The sequence below is a fragment of the Ostrinia nubilalis genome, chromosome 12 (assembly GCF_963855985.1).
Source record: "Ostrinia nubilalis chromosome 12, ilOstNubi1.1, whole genome shotgun sequence".
NCBI classification, from domain to species: domain Eukaryota; kingdom Metazoa; phylum Arthropoda; class Insecta; order Lepidoptera; family Crambidae; genus Ostrinia; species Ostrinia nubilalis.
The window spans coordinates 10,427,516-10,441,711 of NC_087099.1; the positions used below are offsets into that span (position 1 = coordinate 10,427,516).

The following is a 14,196-nucleotide window of genomic DNA, read 5'->3' on the forward strand; positions in this document are numbered from 1 at the left end:
TAAAATCGCTGTGATTTAATATTCTTAATCATTAATTTTATGGCAAGTGTCCATCAGGAATCATTGTTCTTACACACAGAATCGTATTATTTCGCTTTCGGGTAGTAATATGTCAAAATTGTTGGTTCTTAGGCGAACAATGTATGGAGAACGAACATTGTCCTTTCTGAATTTACTGAAAGTAACGATTTTCAGTGGACTTGTAGCGAATTTTCCAAGTGGAGCATTTTTCGTTCACGTTTAAAACCCTTTATATTTTGGAACACACTGTACGTACGGAGCCGAGTTCTGCGTCTGTCGAGAGCCGGTGTCGCTATCGTTGTATCGCTTGTGCCACGCCGTTTGCTTTATGGTGCCAGCTTCGGTGTAATATTTCATAGGGATCGCACGCCATGATTCATTCTGAGGCACTTTTTAACATTTCGACCGGACCTGTAATGAAGGTGGAAGGCAGATAATAGGATTTAAATATGGAACGCGTATTTGGACAGCCGACTGTGTAAATAAAGTTGAAAATAGAAGTGTAAACAATGACGGCTTTTTTCGGTGTATTCTCTCTGAATGGTCATAGACAGATCCTATATTTTCCATTTAAAGCGCCAATTTTCGCGTTTGCTCGATAGAATAATAGGCACTAGAATTTAAATGCTTCGTTAGCGCATTTAATGAAGAAAAAAACTAGTACTGAAGGCTTCAAATTGAGCGGACGGCCGCGCCTGCGCCTCTTGTCAGTTATAATTGGCTGAACTTGTCGACCGACTCGTAGTATTTTTTTTACTCTTGCTCCCCACTCTGACATAACTCTTCGTCTCCCCAGAGAGACGTAAATTGCGAGCAGAACCATGGCAACAAGCATTGATGTCACGTAGAATGTTTTTTAGAATTCAAATTTCGAGCGGGTTGATGACGTTACAGATCACGTTCGGATCAACCGTCATTTGTTTGTGCTATTTTAAATTTTCGTTTTTTTTTTGTTTTTTATTTCTAGCTGGCCAGTTCTATGCGTTTCGCCGTTACGCTACGGTAGACAGCTGTACAAGCTTTACCTAATATAATTCATACACAATCGCTTTGCATATCGACACTTGTCATGCGTGTTGCGTTCGACGCGGTGCAGGATTGTTCTTACTAATGTAAAACGATTCACTTCGCATGTTTCTTACAATGGTATTTTTTGCTTTTATGTGAAAGTGAACCTTTACAGTTTTACTGAAAAACTGCTCAAATATAAAGTTTGAACGTTATTTAATCGATTTACATAGTGAAGGCTGATACTTAGTTCGAAGTCAATCAGTGTTATAAATGGGAAAAAAAATTGCAATTTAAAAAGGTGTCTGTAACCTATTATTACTCTATCGTAGACCAAAATATCACCTAACTAACAATTTGCATTTGTAATTTATTTCTTAATTAAAAATTGTAGTTGCTTATATGTCTGAGTCTAGTTAGTCTTTTGAATCGTGTTTTAAATATTTTAGAGCTCAAATAAAAAATTAGGAAGGTTTAGTCTGGAATAAAAACTTTTGGTTTGACAAGTATTTAATCAAATAAAGTTTTGATGATGTTTTTCTCTCTTGTGTATTCAGTGCCTCTACCATGAGTTGCCATCGAAAACTTGTATTCGTATACTACAGTCGATAGAGTTTAAACGTGGATCGATGAAGTTTGCATTAAAATCATACCATGAGTTCAATTACCGTATACTTTACTCGCCAGCGATAATTCGATGGTTTTGTGATGTCATGTTGGTAAGCATGTTAACCTATCCAACTTCACACTCTATGAATGGATGAATGAAAGAACGAATGCCGCTCCTTTCTAACTATATAGAAAAGATAGAGTAGGATAGGAAATAACAAAAATGTCAAAAATAACACTGCAAAATTTAAGTGTCCTAGAACAGTGCTTAAAGCTGAATTAACATGATGATTTTAAATTTGTATTGTTTATTTCTTGTCATTGCGACTTTGACGCAGCTGTTGTCATGACAACAGATAACAAAACATGTTTTGTTGAAGGATTATTGATGAATAATTTTCCAAAAAAAATTGGATTTTAACCACGATAGGAAAATGAGAACCTGCGCCTATCCGTTTAAACCGATTGTAGAATTTATGGAAAGGTAAGTTAAGTAAAAATAAACATACTAACTATGTGGTGGAGGAATTTCGATATTAAACGAATAATTTTGAGCTGGTTTTTTTGGAGAAATACAACCTTTCCAGCATAACTTCCACGTGCCTAGCTAAAATTCAGTAATATGAGTGCTAGATTTATATTTTCTAGATACAATAAAGTTGTTTTTCTATAGATATGGCGATCTGAGTATGCCCACTTAAGGACCCCAAGAAAGAGCCAACAATAGTCAACGGTGGGTGGAACTAACGGACACGCGAACGTGAAATGCTGATGCCACCGGCGACACGAAAACTACTGAGAAATTGAGAAAAGTGTGTAACTATAAATACCTACTACTTTATTCATTTTGATTGCTTTTATCTTATTTCGTCATTATTATTTGTAATGTTTATTTGTTAAGGTGTGGAGTGACTTTAAACAGCAAGAAGAAGGCACCTCGCATACACAGAGCTGCCAAGGGAACACTGGACTGGTGGCGGTCCAGGTTCTTCCCTGAAGCCAAAGGATTTAGAGCAGAGTGCTTGTAAATAACTACTTGTAAATTAAATCCATAATAAAGACCTAGGGTAACTGGATGGATATACCTACCTTATTATTGTAAAAGATATTATAATTAATTAAATACATTATATTGTTTTAATCTTTCATGGTCACTAAACATACATGGTAGCAATCTCGTCAGTAATAATAATTAAATAAATACATATCCTACTAATATCCTACTAAATATTAAAAATACGAAAGTTTGGATGTCATTATGTCTAGATGTTTGTTACTCTTTCACGCAAAAAGTACTGAACGGATTTTGATGAAACTTTACAGGATTATTGTTTATAACCCAGATTAACATATAATTATGACGATCTGTGACAAACTAAATTTCACGCGGACAAAGCCGCGGGCAAAAGCTAGTTGAAAATAAAATGATTAATTTTTATTGACTATTTATTTCACAAAACCTAATACATAATAGGTACACAGACTGATTAAAAACAAAAGTAAATTTCAACTTATGAAAATACATATTCATTGTCGGATTAGCTTTCTATCATGATCTCGTAAGGCTGCGTTTTCACCAGAGATGTGCGAGAATGCGTAGCGAAGGATGTGTTTGTAAAGAACCAATAGAATCGCTTCATTTACCTCGCCTCGGTCAGCACATCTCTGGTAGAAAAGGCTCAGGCTGTACAACACTAATGAGCATTTTCAAATCTCTGCTACATATCCTCGTACGATACATTTTCCTCGCACAGCTTTGGTGGAAACCCGCGCACATTTTCACAGCACAGCTAGACATCTTCGCACGACACAATTCCCTCGCATATCTCTGGGAAACGCAGCATCCTCTCCCTCCCCCAAGGATCTCCACAATGTGCCCGCATCCAGGTTCTTCCCGCGACCTTCACCAGATCGTCGGTCCACCTAGTGGGAGGTCTGCCCACATGCTGATAACATGTTCCATCGTAATAAACTTCTTTCCGACATAATTTAATAAAGAAAACACCTAAAATGACCTAAAACCACAATTTTATTTTGCTTTTCACATGTCAATAAGCCAGTGAGTTTCGTTACTGTGACAGCTAAGGTATTTTTCGATGACATCTTTGAAAATTGCAACTCATGGTAAGTTATTTGTATGAAACTTAATAAAAACTTTAGTCGCTATCGTATTCAATTAGATAGGTTTTTTACCTAACGATTTGAGATGAACTCATGGTAGTGTTTTTAGTTTTGCTGTGGTTCAGCTACCAACCGCTAGAGGCGCTGTACAATTTGCCATACATTTTTTTACGCCCTCGATAGCGAGATGCTCGGTAGGTAAACTCATGGTAGAGGCACAGGTTATGGTATGGTTAGAAAGTTTTGGTGAAATTTAAAATTAATGCATAATAAAATAATGTCACTGAAATTAAGCTTGTAATGTATCTTTTATTTGATAATAATTAAACTTGATTTAATAAAAAAACAAACCATAAAATACTGTTACCATGCCACAACCTGATTTACCGCTCCAACCGATAAGTATTCTACTCCCGCCTCTTGCTTCAGATTTGTAGTATTTTTAAACTCAAATTAGCTTATCTTGAGCTCAGTACCTAAATAGCTCCCTACATCTCAGGGGTTTGGCCAAAAAACTGCAACTGGCATCTAATAAATTATACATGAGCCAATTTATAGCGCGCTCATTTACGTAGCATAGTCGGGTGTCCCCCACGTCTTTTGGCTGGATTTTGTACTTACCCTATAAATACAATAAAACTATAAAGTAAACGAATGCCACAAACAAAGTTTGCTACAGTCACTAAAATAAAAGAAGCAATTAAATTTTATACTTGGTTAGTTTTAGAAAAACATAAACGTGACTTGAACTTTTTTGAGTACATCAAAAACGCCTGTGAACTGCGCTCAACTCAACACTTCCAGTGACTCTATGTCAACGACATAAAGTTTAGTTTTCAGTTAGTTAGTACCTGCAATTATTTAACCACGGTGCGGTTTTAATGAGCATTTTCTTTGTTCGCAAACTAATTGTTGAATACTTGTATTATTCTTTTTAAATGAGCATTTATTTAAAACAATGGCTGTGACTAAGAAAGAAATGCTGTATGTTAAGTTCGTGCTGTTCTTTGGAAAGAAACTTGTAGGTGCTCTTGAATAAAATTCCAACACTCTAGTAAGAAGACTCTATAATTAGCAAAAATAGTTAAATGTCTTAAATACATTTGTACTCAAATCAGGGTTTTTAATTCTGGCTGTTTATTTCTCCTAAAGAATTAAAATACATTCTTCGATTATAATAAACATGATTCGATTTCGTTTTCGAACCTAACAAAGCGCTCTTAGTTTGCCGGCGCAAGCGCACCTCGCATAGTTACAATGATAAAATAATATCAACAACAGTGCGTTGTCAACTTATACCTTATTCCTTATCGCGTCGCATGTCGACCTCACCACCTCTGACTGATTGCACTTGATAACAATATAACCATTTTATACGAACACATCGAATGCGCTTCATCGTATAACTTTCTACAAAACGTAGAGGTCTAATCAAATCGGTCAATCGCAATAATGAGTCTGTAGAAATTGTGACAGATTGAGCAGTGACAGCGTAATCACGATTTGATTGACGTTTTATTGTTAACAGTTAATTGCACTGATATATTAATAGACCGGCAAATAAGATCTTACGCCGAAAGCATTCCTGTCGATAATTCGTTATGATTCGGTGAATTAGAAAATAAGTGAAAAACAAACAAAAGAAACAAAACCGGTACGCGTTTAGTTTACATCATTTTAACAAAGACCACAAAGTTCTGTTTATTTTTTTAATTAAAAATGTGGTAATACATTAATTTACGAATTTATAATCTATAATCCCCAATAAATTTACAAAAACCGACTTATTAATAATTTTAATCCGTTATTGGAATGATAGTTTAACGACACAACTCAGAATTATGGTCACCTACATTCGCGTAGCCTACTAAATATTGAACAAGCAAGTATCGAATAATAGCTTAATTTGCCGTTAATTTAGACAATTATCTGCTAGATAAGCCTTCGGTCCACTAAACAATTGTCAGTTTATTTAGGTTGCAATTAGAGCTGAACTCAAAATGATAGCGTTCTTATTAACGATTGTTGCTCTCTAGTACAATGTAACTTTTTTCTATCAAGCTTTCATTTTTCAAATATAATACTCGAGCCAATCAACAGTGGCGCCACATTAATCTAACCCAAGAAAAAGTATATTTTTTTGAAATAGAAACCCACTGAAACAAAACAGACAATATCTTTTTGCCATCTGTACTGATAGGTTTTTTCGATGGCGCAGCTAAAAACTAGTGTAAAAGTAAATGATGGAGGATTCTGTTCTGTCTGGCAACAACTTTTTTCGACCCTAATTGCTTGCATTATCTTCCACAGAATATGCCATTAAAACCATAACAACGTTCATCCTTTAGACTTGTCAGGAGATTTTTATATTAAACAAAAAACCCTTTGCTATCTGTAATTATTTTTATACGCTTGTTGATATTATTATGAGTAAAATAGCAATTATAATTGTATTTTTTACATTTTTTTACGTTATCCTTTGTTATTTTGGATCCCATCAACTGAAAGTGGATACAGCTTTGCAATTTTCCGTCGACTTATCTCCCTCATTTCAATGCCTCGATTGTAGATACAGCAAAAAGCCGATTTAAATTCAAGCTAAACGTATCCGCGGCTAACTTCAGCGATCAGTCACGTTTCCCCACAATAAATCCTTGCCCCCTAGTACAGCATAAATAAGGTGGATCTTGTTAAAAACTTGTGGTGGAGAAAAAACGTTAGCATTTTCCGGAATTTTAAAGCGTTCCCCCTTAAGGTTTCCGCGGTTTCATAAATATGCAGATATGCGCTCACCTGGGCCAAAGCGGAGGATTTAGCGCTCCAATTTATCCTAATAGAAATATTGTAAATACGCTACATAGTTATAAGTATGGCGGTAATAGATTTGCGGTCGTGCTTTCGCATAAGCAGCGCGCGTGCGTGTGTACGCAGGCCCTTAAACGATTTGTTATTATCTGATAAACGCGGTGAATAAAGGCTTTGTGAAATATCGAAGAGTTTGACGGCTAATTAAATTGATTTTCCGCTAATAGAAAAGGTGAGGGATTAAAGCAGATAGACTTTTGTTATAGCGTTGTACATACGCTGATGTTTATACCTCATCCTTAAACAAACTTGCAATCTGTTAACAGACTAAAGACTTGTATAAAATCGATTGCGTATAAATTTATCGATCATTACGCATTAAAAGCGAGAAAATTAAAATATTCCTCTTATCTCAACCATTACTTATGTAGGTAATTTAAAATACAACTACTTAGGTATAAAGATGCAATTTATGTTATCAGTATCAATATACGACACTTTACTTTTACACTGTTATTATTCAATTATGCAGGTGTAATAAAAAGTAGATACTTACGCAATTATTGAAAATTACCTATATGTAAATTTATAGCGCGATAGTATAGTTGAAATACAGTAGGCTTGCTCTTCTTATATAAAAGATTTTTCACAACAATATTGCGAATGACGGATCTATAGCTATTCTATTTTAAATAAATAAAGTTATTAATTAGAAAGACGTCTATTTAAACATGGATTATAAATTTGTTAAATATTAGACTACATGCTGTATCCAGACAAAAAACGACTCTTAGGCTGGTTTTAGTGTCACGCGGACTGTCAGTGTGGATCGCTCCGCACAGCCGATCTGTATGAACTGCTAGGGAGCGGAGCGGTTCCTCCGGACCGCATTACTCTAAAACGCTCCCTAGAAGTTCATACAGATTGGCCGTGCGGAGCGGGTCCGCACTGGACGGTCCGCGTGACAATAAAACCAGCCTTAAATGTGACTTAAATAGGTGTTATTCTGATACAAATAGTATTGTAATCTGATGAACTTTCGTCTTTACTTCTGTAGTCTCTACCTATAAAAATGTAAGAAGCGAGCCTACCAGTTACAACTCTATTACCATATGATATAGGTAGTAATTGAAATGAATTTGCTGTTACAGATACGTACAGACGAGTTCAAGACGATAACGTAAAAGCAAAACAGATAATTTATCTTATTCTACATTAATTACTCAACGCTAACATGAAAGGTATCCCAACTGATATAAGGCAATAGCAACATACTTATAAGTTAATGTGATAACATTCTAACATAATTTTATGTTTATTGGGAAGCTATTAAATTATTATTTTATGGGTAGAAATTGAAATTATTTTGCTATTATTCCTATTTATGATTCCTCTGTCATAGACAGTATTTTGTTTTTCTATAGGTAGCTAAAATGAGGTGTTACATTGTAGAATTTCTTCTACTTAAAGAATTTTAATTATGGTTTTTTTAGTCGTACAGGAATATTGTATTCAAGTATTATGGTGTTGTTGGTGGAGTATGCACTTGTTAGTGGAGTAAAGAAAATCTTGTGTAAAAAAACTGTTTTTGAAACTTTTAGTATGTAGAGTCTATACTATACAGGGTGGAAACGATAAGTGATCTCACTCGATTATTTCTAAGCTATACAAAATATTGAAAAACTGGTTGCTGATCCTGAAAGTGCTTCGAGAGCTCTTTCAAACGGTACCAATAATAGGTTACAGAAAAAACTGGATCTATCTGAAAATTCAATGTTTCCAGCTCAGCGTTTGATAGAGCTCATGAAGCACTTTCAGGATCAGTAACTAGTTTATTGATATCTTGTATAGTTTAGAAATAATCGAGTGAGATCACTTATCGTTTCCACCCTGTAGATAGAGCAAAGATGAAGTTGAAACTGAAACCACTTTTGACTGGAAAAATCAGTCAAAAGTGATATTGACCAAGAGCATCAGTCAAAACCACTTTTGACTGATTTTTGCAGTCAAAAGTGGATTTCACCGATTATGAGTTTTGACTGTAACATATACAAACGTAACGTGACTAACAGTAAAATGGTTTGACCTATGAATATTAGGCCGCAAAGACTGCTTAAGTGTAATAATATGGGATTACCACCCTTATATTTTGCCGCAAACTAACATGGGGATTAGCCGGCAAACGTACTCCAACAACCTTGTTAAATCACAATTATGTTCTAAGCTTTGAAATTTTGGACGAAGCATTATTTCAAGCTGCGCTAATCTTCGGCAATTTTAGCCGAAGCGTGGTCCGCTTCGGCTTAGCGCCTGTTTGTACCGTAATACGGTTTTAACACCTGCGTTTTGAAGTTATGTAATGTGTGAATGAGCTAGTGATGGGACGGCTTTCGGCCGAAACGTCGGTTCAAGAGGTTAAATTTCTAACGATTATAGACAGCTGGTAGGTTAGGAATGACGTATGTTTTGTAACCCTGATTAGTAATTCAACGGCGGGTTAAGTATTTGTTTGGAATCAATAATTAGTGTTACTTTGTTTACAGTTAGGTAGTTAATTGAATATGAGATGCAATTAATTAGTGAATTCAACTTGCAGTACCTATCAGGCATTATGTGCTGCTTTAGGAGTCGGATATGGCTTATTTAAATTGAAGGCTAAGCTCTCTGAAATAAGGACGAAAAAACATTGTCTAATGTTCTAATCATGGCCAACTGTCTGCTGACGTTTACCGTATGTTCGTCGCGTAATACGGCCTTAACACCTGCGTTTTAGAATGATGTAATGTGTGAATAAGATAGTGATGGGATAAAGTTTGGGCAGATCGTATTCGATCAAATAACTGTTATAATATGTTCATACATTTCATGTTTTTTATTACAGATCATTACGGTTACGGTTTTAGCTAGAAGAATAAAGATTCAGATTAAGTAATTTAGTTGTTTTGCAATATTCACCTACACTTAGAAAGAAATGTGTAGTGATTGCTCCACTCATAAACTATAGGGAGTTAATTTACTAGTCAAGTCAATAATTTGTTTCAACGTTCCTGTAAAATTTTTACTTGTTGTATAATAACTGAGGTTATTTATGCATTTGTGACATGTAAAGTCACTCGTCAATTAACTCGACATTTTCCCCGCTAAAGAAAACCGAGTCCTATCACTAATGAAACGTGTGAATGAAATAATGGTGCTTTTGTACTGACTGGAGAGTGATATGTTAGGTTACATCGTTCTAGCCGAGCGACGACCGATTGATGGCGCGTGTTCGCGAATCGAGTTACGATTAGGTTCTCGAATACTCGATGTTTTGTTGGTTTTGATAAAAATATATCATGCGCGCAAATAGATCAGCGAAAGTATTTTCGTCTGACATACATTTTAGATTTTTTATAAATTATTTCTGACTTGAAAGAGATCGAAACTATTTGTATGGTGTTGTGGAAACTGTTTAGTATTGAGCAAATAAGTTTGTGCGTTTACATTAAATGTAGAGTCCTTTGTCATTTCAGAAAACTTTATTAAAGTGTAAGAAATAAATAAGTAAGAAAGTCAGCTTATCTTAACTATGAAAAAAAAAAGTGATTGAGGCACTATCTTTTCTTTATGGCTATAATAAGTCTAGTCGACTTTTACAGACTCAGGCTAAACATTGTGGGTAGGCATGTTATCACGAATTTACGATAATGTATCTATCATACTATCATAATGGCCTATTCGTCTTAGTTTACTATCTCCAGATACTTGTAGGATGTCGCAAACAATGTTGCGGGTGTATCCAGATTCCAGAAACATTTTGACTATGTAACCCAGCAAACATGGCGTCTAACGTCCAATAATTGGCTCGTAATACCGCACACGATGCCGCCAAGTGCCAAGATTTTCTCGGAAACTAATCAATAATGTGAAGAGCCATTGAAAAGTGCTATAGCGTTTACACACGCCATTCTTTTGTTTGCTATTTAGGGTTCCGTAGGTATTAACTGTGATTTGTAAAAGAACACTGATAAATTTATTTAAGTTCACAATTTTTATACATAATTTTTTGAGAATATTGTGGTGAGCCCACTTGACTGACACACAAGCATATTTAGCTTAGTATGACGGGCTAACGGGACTATTAGTAATTTGTGCAATACAATTACAATTCTTTAAAAAACATGCGATATAACGATGGCAATTAACTAGAATTCTATTTTTATTTTGAGGTCAATAAAACATTAAAAATATGAAAAAATGACCTGTAGACCTGCAGAAATGTAATTTACTGATAATGATGAATTTAAGTAATTTATCTCTTCAAAAAGTTCACTTAGGGGTAATTAACCTCTTTATTGAAATAAATACTTTGTTTATTCATTAGTAATAAACTGATAATTACAATAAGTAAACAATTTTTGAATCATTTATAGGTTGTTGTATGTTTAAAATCACAATTTGACTGGTCAATACAAAGTCAGTAGGTACGCAGTAATATTTCCTAGAAACCTTTGAGATAATCATTTCAAACAAAGTAAATATACGGAACCCATTGCGTAATTCAAACGCGCATTAAACACACTTTTTATTAGAGTTTTAATTAAACCGTTTACTGTTCTCAGCTCGGATTTATTCCATTATCGCTCATGTTCTCCATCACACTATCAATTATTTAGTCGTCATTCCCAAGTAAAAACACCTATGTGGGTTTTAGCTAATAAAACGGCTTAATAAGACATGAATCCGATGCCTTACAGTTATACACAGACAACAATAGCGATGTAAAAGCTGTTAAGTTCAATTAATATATTTATTAATGATTAACGATAATTATGTTGCGTTAATTGGGAGTAAATTGATTGGATTAACCATTATAACGCGTAACACAATCGAAATGATTTTTCTATCTTGTCTTGGTTTAGTTTTTTACTTGTACTTCTGTAAGGTTATAATCTTTAAACGCAAACATTTATAATTTATTTTGTAGCAAGTTTAAAGGACAAAACTTTAGTTCTAAGGTTTCATACTCATGCCACTTGTAGTATAATACGTTACAGTTACTTCCAAACTTTGGTAATTTCCCTGACGGCCACCACAGCCGGTCCAATTTTTATTATAATGTATGCTAATGAATGAATAATAATAACATTAAATACTGGTATATTACTGCTTAAATCAAATTAAATTAGTTATTATTAATGTTTGATATACAACCTTAACGCTATATCTTTCCTTGTTATGGTCTGTTTAGAATCGGGCTATTCACTGAACCATACTTAACTCTAGTAATTATTATCATTAGCCTCGGATAATCAATAAATCAATAAAAGATGTAGTTTCAAGAAATACTTAGTCATTGTTTAGAAAATATTATGTTCTTTTAGTAGTACTTTTTATAGGTTTTAGGACCGACCTTCACTCTTCAACAGCTCTAAACATGGTCTATTGTCGCAGCACACTATGTTACAGTAACTTCCGAACTTTGGTAATTTCCCTGACGCACCAATCCGGGTTAGCGTTTCGTTAATTCTGCGTACGGCCGGTCGAATTTGCATTTTGCACGCGTGATAAGTGGCCCGGATTACACGGGATTCCGACAACAGCCTCTGTTTGTCCTGAAATAAAGGGCTGTTAAACTTTTTTCATGGTAATTTGGGTCACCTTCATAAGGAACTGTTGTAAATCTATTTAAGTAGGCTTAACCGGACGTTTGTATCAAATTAGGATGTGGCGGGTAATTTGGATTTTTTAACGCGTTGTTTTGGGCATTATCTCCATATTGAGTGCCTTGTTAACATACAAATTAAAAATCTCTTCCTTTTTTGTGAAGTTGTTATTGTAACTAGTCTGGAAAATTGGAAAATTCTAGGGCGTTAGCCCAAACAAATGCCATTCTAAAGTTATGTTGGGTAATGTGGATTTCTTTGAATGTTTTTGATAGTTAGCTAGAGTCCGGCGAAGTTATTCGGAAGCGGATGGTATTTTTCCAGGGCGTGATTAATGCAGGCACCACAACGCAGTCCCGGCTGACTTCCAAAATTTCCACTGTAAATCACCCCTTTCGTTTCGCTTCTTTTGCCCCAAGACTTGGCAGCGTTATTTTATCTCTTTAATGCAAGCAATGCACCGCAAATAAATACTTAGCAAATATACCAATCCATTATGTATTGAGGATAGAATATGCCTTTTGAATTTTCTTAAAAGGTCAAATTAAAAGGCATTTGAATACGCATTTTATTTCGTTATTAGAACGCTGTAAAAAACCTTGGAACTTATCGGCATGTCGCCTTGAACGAATCGGCTATTATTATCAACAAAAAAGCAATTTCAGCCTGGAATAAAATTTTAGTGACTACTGATAAGTGTCTTAAAATAATGTCTGTTGGGTATTTTGTCATCGCGATTATTAAGTACCACTTAACATTATTTATGACGATTTTCCGTGCAATGAAACCGTTTTCAATATATTTTGTTTATTTTATTATTAATGGGTATTCTTAAATCATTTAATAATGTGATAACTAACTACCAGATTTATTAGTTTCAATGTTATTTTATTTGTCCACCAAAACTTACATAAAAATTATATCTTCTGCATTGCTACATTCTTATCTTCAATCATAATTATTATTGAGTTTTTATTTTCACTCTATCAATGAACACATAAACAAAACATGTTGCCGTTAGTTCATTCAAATTGGACATTGCACAAAGCCCACTGAGCTGCAGATGAAACTCGGTCGCTAGTTAAAGTTGGGCCGTGCACGGCTGAATCCTAAATAGGGTGCTGAAATACGGCCCCATCTGCATAGAAAAAACTTTAGCTCGGTGAGAAATCTGAGCGCGGATTGTCCTTTATTTAGAACGTTCCCGTATTGGCGAGCTCAACTGTTGTTACCGAATTTTGCGTTCTCTATTTTTCGTCAAACTGTAAATAAAGCTTTGTACTTCGGAAAGGGATAAAACACAGTAGAATATGCACACGTTCTGATGAAATAACACTGTTAAAAATAAGGCCTTTAATAGGTCTTTATTTTTCATCTAATGAGCCTAATAACGAAACTAATTCTAGTCACACCGCAATTCCATTACATTTAAACTAAATTGATCGATTTAATTTAATTTTGCTACTTTATTGTCTTGTATTATAAAATAATTAAATAATAATAACATTACTCAATTATTTCAAACGTGGAATTAATTGTCGCTTATTATAAAATTTTGATATTGTAATTGTATGACGAATCAGTCAATTACTAATATTAATTAAGTACTTACTGAAAGAGACATTGAATTTAATCTCTTTCGGAACTACTTTTTAGTGGTTAAATGATTCAATTTAAAATTAATGTGTTATTATCTTCATTTTGTCTTACATTTTTACTGTAAAAGCGCACGCAACGCTCGCGCATGCGCCGCGCCGTCGGCACCGACACACATTTGCCGTCGGCTTTTGTTCATCTACTGTTTCTTATTAAAATACTTCATTTAAACAATGAAAAAATATTTATTGATCAAAATCGTGAAATACTGTCTAAAGAAGTGCGTTGTCAATAATTTTCAATGGAAAATAATAATTATGAGAGATTTTTTTAACCAAACATCAACAGTTTGCCCATACAAGATTTGGTCACATTTATCTTAAGTTTTAGT

General features: G+C 34.5%; 1 protein-coding gene and 1 long non-coding RNA gene across 2 annotated transcripts in view; both read left to right on the forward strand.

Moving 5' to 3' along the window:
- LOC135076929 (homeotic protein ultrabithorax) overlaps positions 1–14,196 on the forward strand; it is a 183,421-nt gene that overhangs the window by 81,450 nt on the left and 87,775 nt on the right. The gene's annotated exons all lie outside the window — the stretch shown is intronic.
- LOC135076536 (uncharacterized) lies at positions 1,856–2,765 on the forward strand. The gene is made up of 3 exons (XR_010258292.1): positions 1,856–2,122; positions 2,312–2,450; positions 2,540–2,765. It is a non-coding gene; the product is annotated as an uncharacterized LOC135076536 (long non-coding RNA).